General features: G+C 38.6%; 1 protein-coding gene across 1 annotated transcript in view; it reads right to left on the bottom strand.

Annotated features, from left to right (window-relative positions):
- Positions 1-16,048, bottom strand: part of GRM3 (glutamate metabotropic receptor 3) — a 216,310-nt gene extending 200,262 nt beyond the window's left edge. The window contains exon 1 of the mRNA XM_019749770.2: positions 15,079-16,048. The gene's annotated coding sequence lies outside the window, so the exon portion shown is untranslated. The remainder of the gene's footprint in view (positions 1-15,078) is intronic.
- Positions 16,049-16,461: the final 413 nt, after the last annotated feature.

The raw sequence follows: 16,461 nt of genomic DNA, 5'->3' as shown, positions 1-16,461 counted from the left end.
TAGAGGACAAATTCTGGAGATCAAAATAACAAATTATTTTTAAAGAAATAAAGCCTTAGAAATGGTTCTTTCAGTTATAGCTGACTCAAACTACTGGAATTAGAAGGCTTTAGGGGAAAATAAGAAACATAAACAGTTAAATATATTTTGTTCAATAATATTAACAAATTGAGCCAATATTTGCCTACATTACTGATTTTTATTTTCAACAAAGAGCTCAGAATGTCACTAGGATTTGAGTTGTTTTTTATTTTCAAGTCAAGGAATATAAAATAGTATTCCTTTTTTGTTGTTTTGCATGGTATGCATTGTAATTTTGGGTTGATTTCACAAGAGGGGCAGTATAGTTAACTGGTCAAGTTTAAGAGCTAAAACTGGTAAAACCTTATCTATATCCTTATCATGTAAATTTGTGTTAGTGACTCAGTTTTTTTCTCTGTAAAATGGGAATAATAATAGTACCTACCTCATAGATAGGATTAAATGAGTTAATATAAGTAAATTGAATAAGCAGTACCTGGCATATAATAATTACTCAATAAAAGTTATTTTTATTCAGAGTATCCTTCTCATTCTCCTAAAAATGCTGTAGAGAATATGTGTGTGAAGAACATTTATTTTATTTTGAGAAGTATTGTGACAAAGATTGCATTAAATGAAACACCTTGAGGTGTTATCTACTGGAGCTGGTGGGAATTAGTATTACCAAAAGAGCTTTATAAATCTTCTTTTATGAAAATGTCTAAAATGTGTTTTCATTTGCGAGAGTTCTGGGAGATAAAAGTCTGCCTGGAAGCTTTCTTGGGAAGTTTACTCAACTCTCATTTTTTATGGTTATTTTCCTCTATTTCCTTGTTACTCATACTGTGTAAGGTGAAGAGGAGATATGTTTGCAGAGTAAGGGTGAGGAATAAGGAACCATATCATTAGTATTGTTATTAATGATTCTGCAATTTAGACAATGATTAAAATGTAAATTTATAAATAAGACCCACCCAATGGCTTTTGGAGAATAATATGCTACTGATTCTAACTTGGGATGCTGAGTTTGTCTTCATTATTGAAAAAGTTTACTTATAAAACGTATATGATTGAAAGGAATCTTAAACATCAATACCCAGTTTTAAAGATGAGAGAAGTGAGCTCAACTGATTTAATTAACCACTCCATTTATTCAATAAATATTTATTGATCTATGTGCTCCTCACTCTGCTGGGCAATAGATACAGCTGTGAATAAGCAGTCATGGTCTCTGTCTTTTTCACACTTACAGACTACGATAGGAAGATAGACAATTACAGTAAAATGTAATGAAGGGAAGTATGGGGAGCTCGAGGAGTGCATAGCAGCAAGAACTAAACTACTATAGGAGGTGAAAGTGGTGTGGAATTCGAGTTGAGCGCTGAACATTCTAACTGAGTGGGCCATTGCTCTGGGAGGTTGCCCGGCCTATGAAGAGACCTGGGGAGAAAGAGGATAAGGCATGAAAGCTGTTCAGTTTGACTGGAAAAACAAGGGTGAGTTGAAAGTGATGAGACATAAAGCTGGAGACATAAGCAGATTGTGGACAAAAAAGGGGCCACATACTAAACATGACAAGCTCAATGGAGGTCTGTGTGGCCAGCCCTACAAATTCAGAAACCAAAAGTAAACACACAGGATGATCTGAACATAAAAATTCCTAACTAAAAGCAGGTCATGGCAGGTAGTCACATTCTTGACCTGTAGCTTCCTTGACAAAGGTCAATCTTTACTTTAAGTGAACCTATCTATTGTCTTTTTGCATCGAAGATAACAAACCTTTGAAATGTCAGAGTGATCTTCTTTTCCAGACTCCTCAGTGCACATACACCACACCAGTGCAAGAGACCACAGAACCCCTCATTGTTATCTCGTTCCCCGAATACCACCTCTATGTGTTGTAAATGTTAATTATTAACTATCCTGTACCCACCAATGTAAAAGAAGTATGTGTCTCTCCATTTTACTTTTTATCCAATCCCAGAGATTTCCCTGCTTTGCTCTCTTCCACCCTCTTGATCTACCATCAATGGATTTCATGTAACTCTCCTTAAGTCTCCTCCTTTGATTCTAATGTAGAAAATAAGCTGCAAAACCGCCATTCTCCAGAACATTTTCTCAATCCATTGAGATTTTGCTTCCCAGCAATTGTCATCAGTTGGCTCAAATAAACTCATAAAACTTCTCTACAGGTTTGGACCTTTGTTACATCAGCAAGATCATAGTTGGCTGGGTAAAGCATATTTTGGTTATCAGAAGAGCAAAGGAAAATCTTTAAGCAGAGAGTAACATACTGAGATTTGTATTCAGATCATTCTGGCTCTAGCCTGGTGGATGGATGTAGAGGGTAAAACAAGGGTCAAGGAAGCCAATCGGTGGGTCTTGCAGAAGCCTGATGAGCATGCATGGTGGCTTAACCACTGCCTGTGGATAAATGTTGTTGATGTCATTTCTAAGTCTTACTTTCAGACTGGTGGTACTTGGATTGTTATATTTTCTTTTGACCCAAGTTCCTAAAAAATAGCCTTTTAAAAAATCCCCGTTATTAAACCAAGGGTTTGATATAGCATGGCCTTTTCTATTGTAGGAGGAAAATGATTAGCTTAATTGTTTTGGCTGGTGTTTTTCACCCAACAGCTAATTCTTACCTACAAGGCACTATTCATCTTTATGTCTGTTAGATTCATTTCGTGTTTTCTATTCCCATTGCCATTGCCCTACTTAGGCCATCATTACCTCTCACCTGAACTATTGCCATAACAAGCCAACTCATCTCCCTGACTCCCAAGGCTTTATTTCCTCATATTTATCTTCACATTGTGCTTTAAGATTCCCCTGCTGAAATGCTTTCAGAGGTTTCCCTCTGCCTTCAGGAGAAATGTTAGCCATTGTTCCATGTGCTCATAGAGCCTCACCTTCTCCCTGACCCCCATACACCTTACTCTTAAAGTAAGCTAGTGTGCACACTGCTCCCCAAACACATTCCACACACTATCTCTCTACCTTTGCAAACGTCTCGAACAGCTTTCTCCACTTTCTGAAATCCTAATCATTTTGCAAGGTCCAGGACAGAAGCAACTTTTTTTATATGATACTTTCTACAGTTATGCCAAGCAGCAGCATTATTATTCACTCAGGGCTCTCACAGATGAGCTCCTGAATTTTCCTGTTACTGTAGTTACACCTACACCTAACTCATCTTCCCTTAAAATGATTAATTCTTAGGGAGATTTCTTCTCTTCTATATCCTCCTCAGTACTTCGCCCCGTGCCCTGAAAGTAGTGGACGTTCAATAAGGACTTATGTAATTGAACTGATGTCACTTTCCATAAGAAATTTAAATATTTTTTATATGGAGTTACTTTGTTTGAGATCCAAAATGCTTTTAGGAAATGGTATAATTTATGGATAAAAATGAAGTTTGTAAAAATAATTTTGATCTTTTTAAAGTGCAATGTATACAGGGAGGAAGTTAAGGTTAATATTTCAGCATGAAAGATACCCAGTGAGTAAATATAAAATTTAAAATAGAATTCCTTCATTAATTACGTATGTGTTAAATATTGTTACATGTTCCATTCATTATTATAGGCTGCTGAAAAATACAGACAAGATTTTCATTCTTTTGGAATTAATTCTAGGTAGGGAGATGGATGATCCAGCCACATCTGAAATTGTTTCATAGGCATTGATGTCTGTAGGTCTTTATACAGGTAGCCCCATAAAAAAACAAACAAACAAAGAAAGAAACAAACAATCTAAAAACCATTTTTCTAGGTTATAAAAAAGTTATAATCTTTTTCACTTGGACTGTGTTACCGCACTCATACATTCTACACAAACATCTCTTGGTATAGGCACTTGGTATAGGTACCAAAGCACTTTGCTAAATTCACAGCTAAGTCAGAAACCACAGACATTTAAGCAAGGGAATGTACTATATTCACTATGTTGAAGTATGGTTAAAGTCTGATTACAAGGGAGAGAGAGAGTGTCAAGAAATGCTGATGTGCACAAAAGCACATAGCATCACAAAACGGGCTAGGTCTGATGCCAGACTGGCAAATACGGAGGATGAGAGAAGGGCCAGATGTTTAGATGCTTTGGCCATAGAGCAGTAAAGAATTGTTGCTGTATTGGGACTGGTCCACATGCCTGGGGTTGTTCCTGCAACAAATTGTTAATGTTTTGTTGTGGGCCAAAGGCCACGAAACACAGAGAGAGTCCCAGCCCAAGAAAAAGGATGGGAGGGAAAATGGGATCCCAGAAGTGAGAGTCAGTGCAAAGTGAACACTGAGAGAGAATGTGCTGAGGAGGTATGGTCAGACAAAGGAAAATTTGTGTCAAAAAAAGTGAGGTGAGAGACCTCCAGCAATGGAGAAAGACATCTTAAAACACACACACGCACACAATCAAAGAGAGATTCAGCTTTAAAAATCTGGGTGCCCAGAAAGTGTGAAGCCTGTCAAGTAAGAACTTGTTTCTCATAACTCTCGTGCCTAAGCCTCCCACCTCTGCCCTCCACTTCAGAAGAGTCAGAACTTGAGTTAATAAGAAAGAAATTAGAAGCACTGGCACTTTCTTTTTCAACTTCTGACCTGCAATAGGTTCCTGCTAGGGACAGAGAGAAGATTCAACCTTAAGAGTTTTAATTATTACACTGGTCTAGGCATACTGAGTTTTGAATGGAGACTGTTTGCAATTAAGGCTTATTGTTTTATTACACCAGAGTGTTATTTTACTGACTACATTTTAAAGGGACAATGACAAATGAAAGTAAATATTCCTTCTGATTTTGTTCCCCAAATTGTTGTTCAACCTACCTATTACTCAGGTCAAAACAGTGTTTCACTATTTAAGCCCACATATGATGGGAATGACATGCATGCTTTGGAGAAAAATTTCTTTGAGAGGGCAGATAAAAACATCATTAGTATGGACTTAGACGAGGGGAGATTTGAAATTGGCCTTAAAATATAGGCTGGTAGAAAGGAGGAGGAAAGTGAGTTCTAAACGAACTTGTGATTATAAAGGTACTCAAAGGTCTATTTTGTGTGCAAATAGAAAATCTGGTAGAGGAGAGGCTCATATTGAGGAAGAAAAGTTGGAAAGCTATGTGGGAAGCCTGCTTGGAAAAGATCTTGATCTTCCAAGCTGGGAAGTTCAAACTTCTTTTTTAAATGATGAGTTTATATTTAATGCTTTTTAAACCAGGGAATGGAATGAAAAAGTCAGTTATTCATCAAGATTCATTACAAAGTCAGTGATATTGCATTTTTGTGACCGCCCCCCTCTTTTTATTCACATCATTTTATTTTCTCCATAGCACTGTGGTTCTCTTGTTTATTGTCTGACTCTCACTATTTAGTATAACCTGAATGAGAGCAAATTTCCTTCTAAATTTTTTTTGTTGTTCACTGCTATAATACCTCCAGAATAGTGAGTGGACTCACACTAGGCACTCACTAAGTGCTGGGCACATAAATAATAAATGAAGAGGGAGAGACTAGAGGCGATAAACTGCTCCAAAAGACTGAGAGTAAGTGATGGCAACCTGGGCTACCGTTTTAGCAGCAGCAGGAGAGAAAAACACACTGTACGATGAGTTATGAAGGAGGAATTAATAGGGGACCAAACAAGAGGAAAATGTCTTGGGCAATTCCAAGATTTTGAACTATTTTTTGGGAGATGATGGTGCTCCTCGCAGATTCTGGAAATAAGAAGCTAGTTTGGGGTGGTGATGGGTTTTTAGCTTTAGCTAGATAGAGCTGCTGTGTCAGTCAGAGAATCCAGTGGATGTGCCATTATCAGGTGTAACCATCACAGAGGGTAAGAAAGCCAGGCTCTGCTAGGGCCACAGTGGATCTTTCAACAATTTAACATTTTGGGCCTGACACAGGCAGCATTTTAAAAATTGAATTGTTTTTTAATGTTTCGAAGAGTGTGGGTGGGTGGGATATGGTCTATTTTACATTGCTTTTTTCCTTCATGAAGTTGGTTATTAAGTGTGGAAAGCAAGTGAACATAAAGGATTGCATAGATCCCTTAGGTGGTAAAGCTGGTGGGCCAGCCGAAGCCTCCCCTATCCGCTGCTGTCTGTTCCTCAATCCTTCTTAGCATTTTCCCCAAGTGGCTCTGAATGCTGCTTAGGAAAGTATCTTTGGCAGCATTTGTGAGGATTCTAGGCTTCAACTAAGTAACCATTCACCTGAACGAAGTAGAAGCTGGGTGGAGAATATATAATTGCCAAGTGAAGGTTTTTTTTTTTTTCTTTTTCTTGTTTTTTTTTTTCTCCTGCTCTTCAGATCCAGAGGACAAAGAGGAGAACTGTGACAAAACAATGTTTTCCCATATCCCCCTAGTACACAAGGATATAGTTATAAAGACAATCTGAGTTTTAAGTAGGCAGTTATCCAAATCTAGAAGCATATCTAGAAAATAAAAATATTGTTTTCATGAATGATACTCTTCAAACACCAGTAACTTTCCTTTCTAACATCTCAGTATGGCAATTATAAAATACAGGATAAAAGATTAAAAAATGTGAAACTTTCCTAATAAGAATATAAAATATATATATATACTGTATTTATGTATCTTAGTGGGATTTACTATAGCTAATAGAATAAAAATCCCTTTTCAAGGAAAACCATATGACGTTTCCAGAAAATGAATCTGTTCACACAACTCATGGAGACTCGGCTTTATTAATTGAGCTTAATTAATGAATGAATACTCAGGCTTGTGGAATTTATTCGAGACAACTGCTTAATCTAATTAGAGTGGACTTGCTATAGGGAATAATTTTGTACAGTAATTCACTGAGTATTCTCTGTATGAGCATTATTCTATGTCTAACTGCTGTGGGCTGAATGTTTGTATACCCCCCACCCCCCAATTCATAGACTGAAGCCCTACCTCCAATATATTGTATCTGGAGGTGGATTCTTTGGAAGGTAATTACATTTAGATGAGGTCATGAGGGTGGAGGTCCCAATAATGGGATTAGTGTCCTTGTAAGAAGAAAAAGAAAGACCAGAGCTCGATCTCTCTCTCTTTTCCCTGTGAGGACACAGCAAGAAGGTGGTCCTTCAGGAAGCGGGCTCCCACCAGGAACCATTTCTGCCTGTACCTTGAACCTGGACTTCCCAGGCTTCAGAAATGTTGGAAATAAATGTCTGTTTTGAAGCCATCTAGGACATGGTATTTTGTTATAGCAATCCCAGTAGACTAAGACAGTAGTGTTTCTGTCTTAAGTGTGCATAAGAATAATCTGGAAGCTAATTTAATACATGTATTCCTGAATCTAACCTAAAGCAAGTCAGTCTAGGATGCATCTGTCCCAGTATTCTTCCTTTTAAGTAAACTTCAAAGTGACTTTAATGCAGGCAATAATTTGATAAACAGTATTTAGAGCAGAACTAAGCAGATGGTTGTTGGTGGTGCAATAGGTGGGAGGGTACAAAGGAAAGGGAGAAGGGAGTTGCTCTGACTTTGTCCTTCAACTTTCTCATTCTTTCCCTATTTCATATGTTCCAACCTTTTCCGTCGAAGGAGCATGCTGAAAATTACCCGATTCCCTACCTACATCACGTGGCAACAAGCAGAAATTTAGGATTTTAGAAGGAAAAAAATGTGGGGAGGGTCACCACTCTATAACACTTCAAAATTTTTTGCTCCCGGGGCTTCATTTATTTAATAACTGCAGGGAAATTCCCTTCTTCTTAAGTTACTGCATCATGTTCAAGAAATCACAGCCAAGGAAGGGCTTTTCACAGGCAAAATTATGAAGTAGGCAAACATTATAATTGTTCACTCTGCCCACTTCCCATCAATTTAGCTTTTCTGAAAAAAAAAAAAAAAAAGGGGAACCTACAAATCCATTGTGTTGAAAGGTTAGTGTACTACATGGACTTAGAAATATATGGCCTTTTACCTTCTTAAATGAAATGGTTTAGTTTAAAATTTAGAAAATTTAAGGAACCAAGGCAGGTACTGGAAGAAATGTTTTTTGGGGAAAGTGAGGCTCTTAGCCTTCTTTCTTCAAAACATTTTTCCCGAGGGCAGGCCTTGAGCAACGTCTATGGAGGAGACAGGTTAGGAATCTAAGTTGCATGTCTTGCTTCCTTATTAATTCTGAAGTGTGGTATGGTCTGGTCACCAATACATCTAGACTTGACAGAAATGACTAGGATTAATGCATCAGCATGTAGAGGGTTTTTTGTTTATTCATTAAAAAAAAATTTTTTTTTAAATAGAATTCTTCAAAATAGAAACCAGCAATTATAGTCTCTAAATCTAATTTTCTTCTTGAGGCAGATACAAATTCCAACTGTTCTAACCTTGTAGAGCCATCTCCCAATTTGGCATGTATTTTGACATATTTTGTGAAAGCAGTTTCTATTATGTTGTATTCATCAACACATGGTGAATTGAAACTGTTAAGCAAAATACAAAATATTACTAATAACCTATCTGCTATATAATATTAACAATCAAAAGAAACAATCTTCACCAGATGGTGGGACAGATCTGTAATATCCATTCATTTTTTATGTCCATAAAATACTCTAGCACAAGTCACGAATCAGAGGAAGACTTTCAAGTAAATCCTCATATTTCAGCTCTTTGGTTGTCTGAAATGAAACATAAATTCATGCAACCAAGGTTTCCCGCCTGTGGGAAAGCACCCATGTCAGAGAATCACGAGATGTAGGTTTTCCCAGAGTAGCTCTACTAACTGAGTCTTTGGAATTGTCAGCAGGTCACTTTGCTCCTCTTGGTCTTGGTGTGTGGTCCTTTTTCAAGTTGTTGTATATAGGTATTATTAATAAATGCCCAAATGTGTAAAATGATGAGTTTCTTACATAAAGATGAATGCTACCTCAGTTGGATAAAGACATTTCAAACTTTTACTCGTCTACAAAACATTTTTACCAGCTCATTTTTGTGGTGGGAGGTGGTTAGGTTGTAAGAGGAGAGAAACATCAGCATTTTAACCTTCACAAGCAGAAATGCTACTCACCTCCATGCTGGCTCTTTGTGAGACTATATTCCTGCCACTGTGTTTAGTTTTGTCGGTTGTGTTCATTGAAATCAGGCTCCAGGAAATAGATTTCACTCCCATTTTCACACCTGGTGTTTATTTCTCAGCTTGTTAATAAACCTGTATCTTCATAGACTTTTCTGATTCTTATTTCCCCCCCTTAGGTCTAGTTAATTGTAAATATGTTTTTCAGTTTATTTCTTCCATTGCATTTCTTTGTCTCTCAGATGAGACTGACTGGCTGGGGTTGGAGAGAGGCTGAGCCTGTAGAACTCTACTCTAGGTTCCATTTCACAGACATTGCTTTCCTTTATCAAAGTATGTTGCTCTATTTGGAGCTCAGAAATTGTTGATTGAATGAAATGAAGCCCAGCCTAAAACGTAAATTGGGTGGCAATATAACTTAGTAATAAACAGAAGAGGACTTGTAAGAAAGTAAGTTTTAAATTCTAGTTTTTGCCTTGTTAACAACTTGAGCTGAGGAAAATTACTTTATCTCTCTGGGCATCCATTTTCTCTTCTTTAAAATGAGGATCAGAGTACCTACCTCATAGGGTTCTTGTGAGTTTTAAATCAGATACTCCATGTAATGTTTTAGCAGAGTTCTCAGCACATGGAATTGGTCAATAATATCATCTATTATTATGACATAGCATTAATTTTATCACATCACCACCACAATGTCTCCATTGAGTGTCAGAATATCTATATTTGAAATGTATAATCTAAATCCATCTGTTAAGTGAAGGAACTGAATTTTTTGTTTGGTGGATAATTCTGGTAACATCTTCTCTAGAGTTTCAAGTTGGCTTTTTGGGACACCTTCAACTTCATATATGTTTGTGAAATTTTGTATGTGTTTTAACAGCTTTTTGTGTTCCCATTGCATGCCCTGAATTTTGTTTTTGTTGTAATAGGTGCTTAATAAATATTTATTGACTGATGGCTTTCCTATTAGCTACCTTTTCTTTCTGGAAGTAATCTCTCTCTCTCTCTGTCTCTCTCTGTCTCTCTCTCTCTCTCTCTCTGTCTCTCTTTCTTTTGGTGGAGGGAGTCTCCTCAAATTCTTATACTTTTCATAAGCTACATATATAGTTGTAATATTTTTCTAACTACATGTCTAGTATCATGGTTTTGAAATTTTCTGTTCGGTGTATACTTATATTCTTCCAGATGAATTTCCTCAAATGTGTGTGTATGTGGGTGTGAGTTTGTTTAATGCTCTACAGGCAATAATAATGAAGTAAATTCTGGCAAGGAATTAAAAATGAGAGCTATCTTGGGCTTTCTGTGGAGATACCCTCTCTATATATGTTTTTATTTTCAAACATGATGATTTAGTCTGCGCTGAAACATTATAATTGAATGTTTTTCAAGTTTAGTTTTCTGTCCTGTTCTTAAAGTACAGTGTACAATTTTCAGTTCCATAAAAAGATTACTCATTATGAGGAAATATAGTCTGTGTAGACACAGACTTCTTAGAATGCCTCAGTCCCAGAGAGAAGTCACAAGTATATTAATGGCCTACTTTTCCTACACCAAGAAAATTGATTTCCCCTTTGTTTCCAAGGAAAATCATTTTGAGGGTACTCACCACTATGTGATGAATGGCACTATAAAAAACACTTGGGCCTTCAGGATTGAGAATACTGGTTTAAAAATTATTTATTCCATGCAGTCTAATTTTATGGCCTTAAAGATATATCCAGTTTTGGAATGCTACTTCTTTTTACTGTTTCCTTAACTTAACTGGTTTAAGTTTCCTTAACTTTACTGTTTTCCTTAACGTAATCTACATGTACAATCTATTACTCACAAAGCAGTAGAGAAGACAACATTAAATTTTGTTTTTAGCTGCTGATTCACCTTACCCTGAGTCCTATATTTTCTGGACTTTCCAATTGTAACCCAGAAACTTATTTCATGATTTATGTCATTTACTCCTCTACTGACTAGCAGAACTTACATTTTAATGCGTGGAACTTGGAAAAACAATTGAGTGGAATGGTGAGTATACCGATGATGAGTCTATCTTTTACCAAGATATTTACTTAAGAAATAATCTTAAAAGAAGCCTATATTTAGAACCAGATTTTAAGTGAACAAAGTGAAAACCTGTTTCTTTCTTGTGGTTATTTCAGGCTTTTCTATTTTTAAAGTAACCTTCACATATGGTACCTCCATATAAATCTAAATATATACTCTATATTGATATATGCATGATTTTAGCTTGCTTTTCATGATACAGCTTAGTGATGAATTCAAGCTTAATTCTACTGATTTTTTACATTGTCTTAGTATGAAGGGGCTATTGTGTTCTAATAGAATTACTATATCGTGTTAATGTACACATCTAAACTATAAACCCTGTTATATTCCTAACACATTTTATTAATTATGGAAATCACTTTCATTTTAATAGTGAAATTTACATGACAACAGCTTCTGGGGCTCAGTGGAGCATGTCACAGAATTCCTTTGTTGTGTGGGTGTTGACAGTGTTCTGTTGACATCAAATTTGCAATAAAAATGTCTCATAAATGTACAGCCACATAGAACATTACTTAGAAGGGATCATCTCAATATTCACATAGGTCATTAATGTCCACGATGGAAAATTTCTTTACACTTACATTAGTAAAATAAATTATTAAGAATATATAATCATACATATCATATGGATGACCTGAAAGATGTGTCTTAAATATTTAGAAAACATGTCCAGATATAGAACTGTCACCTCTCTGTTCTCTCTGGTAACTGAATGAGATTTTGTATTCTACAAGTCCTGTGTAAATGTTAGATGAAGACTCTAAATCAGGCAAGAGAATGGACTGGTCCAGCGGGGTTATAATAGGGAGTAAGTAACAAGACAAATAGATCAAGGGGAAAATTAGGCTGACTATTACAACAAAGTTCTTAATAGACAAAACTATTAGACTGTGAAATAGACTTTCAAAGGCGCTGGAAGAAGTCATTACTTGAGCCATTTGAAATCAGACTGGACTGAAATACTCCAAAATACAGTATGCTATGGGGACCAAGCCTACATTAGAAGTGGAAGGAGGAGGATGACCTAATAGCTTCTACCGTCTCTGTGATTACTATGATTGTATTCATTTTTATGTGTTTAATCTTGGTGGATAATCTTCTATCATTTTATGCTACTTCTTGGGAGCAATTTCAACAAATTCATCTAATGCACAATTGGATGCATTTAACAGCATCTCAGAAGAGATGAAAATGCACAATAATCTCAGTGTAAAATAGCAAAGCAAGAGAGCTGTGAGTAAACAGTACTCGTTTTTGGGAGTAACCCCTGAAGAAAACAATTCTCACCCTCAAACTCTGGCCACTTTCCAAGGTGCATAAATTGCATCCTGTCTGCCTGGCTTTCAATGGAAATTAGGTATTAATTTTCACTTCTTTTGTTTAATGGTATTTTGGGATGATGTTGAGTGCAGGACAACAGATTGAAGTATTTCATCCCCAAGCTAGGAGGTAGCTAAGATCTGGAAAAAAATCTTGCAACATTTTGTGACTGATGTCTATTAGAGGAATGGACAAGAAAGAGAAAATGGTTAATTTGAAGAATGGAGTTTGATGTGAAATCAGGAAGATGGAAAGGTATCCAGGGAAGCTGTAAAAATGTTATTGCTGGGGATCTTTCAAAATAAGGCCATCATCAATCTTGTGCGGTTCTGGTTGACTACTTGTCATGAAGTAGAGAAGTGAGGCAAGTGACCTTTTGACAATTAAACTAGTTATTTCATTCAATAAAAAATATTAATTTAAATTTAATTAAAACTCAATTTTATCCTATCTTTGCATTTGTTCCACTTACCAATTTTAATTGCAGTGATATAAATTTAGAGATGGGATCATTTTTCTGTTTGGTAATTTGTAAGGTAAATCATCTGATTTATACTCATTTGTTTTCGTGTGTACATCACAACTTTTAAAAAAGAATATTATACACAAACGAGAGGCTCATATATTTTCATTATTTATAATATTTTCTGTTTGTGTAGCTCTTCATACATTTTCTCAACTTACTGATCACATATTCCTGAAGTGTGAAAAATACCACTCATTTTAAATAGAGAGACATCTCCCCCAAGTCCCAAAATTTAACCTATTCCTTGTGTTGGCATAATTTTCTGTCATTTAGATTTCACATTTCATTGGCAAGGATGTAGATCATAGAACAAGAGGTTTTATACCTAGATTTTTCTGTGGGGTGGGGGGGAGGGGCATGAGGACTTGTCAATACTGAAAGGTATTCTTACCTTTTATCCTTCCATTTAGCCCAATGAATATAGATATTCTGGAATTTTCATTCTTTTATTTGTGAAAAATAAGTTTCAATACTTTTCAGTTTCCATCCTGTGTTATTCTGAGTATAAATCAAGACAGCCTTAAGGCATATCTATTAAAAATTTTCTTATATGCCTGCTGGATGATCAGAATCTGAAAGGATGCACATGTGGGAGAAATCTTTGTAAATACAGGGCACTGCCATTGTGAAAGGAAAAATATGATTTTATTAAGGTCTGGTGTGCAATAGCTTCCAAAATCGATTCGAATTCTATTGGACTATTTTGAGAAAGAAAAAAAAAGTGCATAGCACTATAGAATCATTAACTAATAAGTAGAGTGTCCTAAACATCTTTAGAGGGAACTGTATAATCCACAGGAGTTTAGTGTAATGGCAATCTAAGTTTTTTGCCATGCCTATATTTCATATAGTTACACAATTAGATTTCACGTAGCAGCCTTAAAATATGTGATCAGATAAACCAAAGCAGACTTAGGTTTAGGTAAATGAATAATGTTTCTCTACACATGAATGCCATTTTCCTCAAAGAAACACAACCCAGCTCTACTGAATAGTTCTAAGGTCAGATAGCGCAAACTGAAGCAGAGAAACTCAAAGTAATGAACTATTGCTGAGGTTCTTAATTCACAGTAACTTCAACTCACGTTAACCTCAACTTTGAATATAGATATGTAACTGTCTCTCTCTATATGTCAAACATACCACTATTCAAATAACAGAAATATTTCATCAGCAAATTAGCTGAGCACTGACCAAGGGTCTTTAGAAGTGTAAAGTTTTGTTGTTATCAAAATGTACAATGCTTTAAAATACTTAAAATTCATAGTCATGTCCCCTTAAGATAGCTACCTAAAAGTGTTATTTATACCTTGGGGAGTAGTCCACATTTGTTAACCTAGGGAAGAAACTAGAAGGAAATATAAATGAAATCCTTAAGAAACAATCTTGTTGGATATACTACCTAGTCTATTTCTGGATCGCGAATCTCCCGCCCTCTTTGAGTTACCTCACTGTCAGATAAGAAAATGGAACAGGATGGATGAATTGGTATGCTTCCAGGCTGGCTTTTCCATTTTCCCCTCAAGCCAAAGGGAGCAAGGGACATGAGTTAGGGAACCCTTCCAAGTGTGTTTGAAGCGGAGAGAACCTCTGGACGGCTATGGCTGCAGAGCCTATCCCGGCTGCAGCACCGAAAAGGTCCCCCCGACCGCTTCCCACCTTGCCTGGCAACCTCCACACCCACATGAAACAGCCAGTGTGGCAACCAGTCCTCGCACAGTTTCCTGTGCACAAAGCCTAAAGAACCCCCGAATAGAAACGTATTCTGAGCCCAGAGCTGGGCTGGAGGCGGTTGGCTGATGAGACTGGTGTCTCGGGGGTCTGCGAGGTGCTATTTGTCCCTCCACCTCTCTCACTCTGGACCCAGATCTGTGCCCTGAAATCTGGCTCCCTCCCGGAGACACAGAAGTGCGTGCACACACACAAACTCTAACTCACGCACACCCACATCGCCTCTACCTCCACACACCCTCCCCACACCCAGCAGAACTGTAGGGACTGGTCGGTGCTCTGCCTCAACTTTCCCGGCTGCGCCTGCCCCACGCGGCACCCGAGCCTCAGCGCCCTCGCTGGGCGCCCTCCAGAGGGACATGTCTTCCTCTGGGCCCCTTACCTCGCACCGACAACTCCTGGCAGTGACTGGAGCTGACCGTGGTGGCAGCAGCGGCGGCTGAGCCTGCACCCGGGCTCTGGCTCATGGTTGTTCCTCCTCATCCGACACAAAAGAGGTAGCTCGCTGGCTTTGTCCTTCCCCAATCCAAGGGAGAACTTATTTTGCCCCCGAATTGGCCAACTTGTGCGTGCTGCTTCCTGTCACAGTGCCCCCGGCTCTGCCCCCGCCCCCTTCTGGCTGTTCGCTGGACCACTGCCCGGTGGCAGAGCATCCAGGCCTCCGAGGCAGTGGGGAGTGGGAAAAGGGAGGGTAGGAGAAGAGAAGAAGGAGGTTGGGAAAAGGGGGGGACCCAGTGGTCTTCCGCGGAGGGGAAAGGAGTAGTTCCCAGCTGAGCCTCTCTCCTTCTCTTTACAGGCAAACAAACCCACTTCCCAGGCTTGGAAGCAACTTTCCTCCTTCACCTTGGCCAAGCTGAAACCATAGCATCTAACTGGGACTCCCCTCAAAGGCACAGACCTTCTGGCATTCTCTCTTTCTCCTTCTCTCTTCCTCTTTTCCTCCCTCTCTCGTTCTCCTCCCCCCCTCTTCCTCCCTCCCTTTTTAGGGGTGTATCTGCAGTCTTCAATGAGCCAGGGTACCTAGACGAGAGGAAAGCCAAAGGCGTTTTGCCGGCTGCTTCGCCTTACTCTGTTTGAAATCCTTAGGCAGTGCATGCAAAGGTTGGGAATTTCGGAGAGGTGGGGTGAAGGGGCGTGGGGAGGCAGGAGATCATCGGCTCTAACTTTGAAGCTCTTGGCCTGCGGGAGAGCAGGGACTAACAGTCGGCACTGGAAGAACTCTCCCGTGGTCCTGTGCACCGGTCTAACCGCATGCTAGAGGAGAAAGGGAGAGCGGAAGCGGAGAGGGAGCGAGCGAGCCAGGGAGGCCGGTGTGCAGCTCTGCCTCACCGGCAGCTCAACTGCACATTGCAAACCCCTGGAGAGGGCTTGTGCAGAACAATCTCTGGGTCAGGTGGGAGGGAGACGCTCCCGTTTCCTAGCAACCCTCATCAATCATCTTGGGATAGCTCCTTCTAAAGGAATTCGATTGGACAGCCCCTAGAGGGAAACCACGCCCCTTCAAGAATGCTGGGCTGCTGCCTTTTCGCATTCTCCCAAATTTCTTGGGCGGAATAGGATTAGAGGAGAGTGCTGAATTATCTTCTTTCTTATCCTCCTATGCTGCCACACCGCCCCTTTGTAGCGACCCCACCCACCCCCACATTAGTCCTTCTCTAGTTCTACTTGTGGTTAGCAGACACAATGTTCTCCACAGAACCTCTTATTTCCTCTTAAAATTAAATAAATAAAAACCTTAAATCGGTGACGTAGGCACAAAAGGGAA

The sequence above is a fragment of the Rhinolophus sinicus genome, linkage group LG09 (assembly GCF_036562045.2).
Source record: "Rhinolophus sinicus isolate RSC01 linkage group LG09, ASM3656204v1, whole genome shotgun sequence".
Classification (NCBI taxonomy): Eukaryota; Metazoa; Chordata; class Mammalia; order Chiroptera; family Rhinolophidae; genus Rhinolophus; species Rhinolophus sinicus.
Note: the sequence above shows the minus strand (reverse complement) of the source record. Positions and strands in the feature narration are given on the sequence as shown.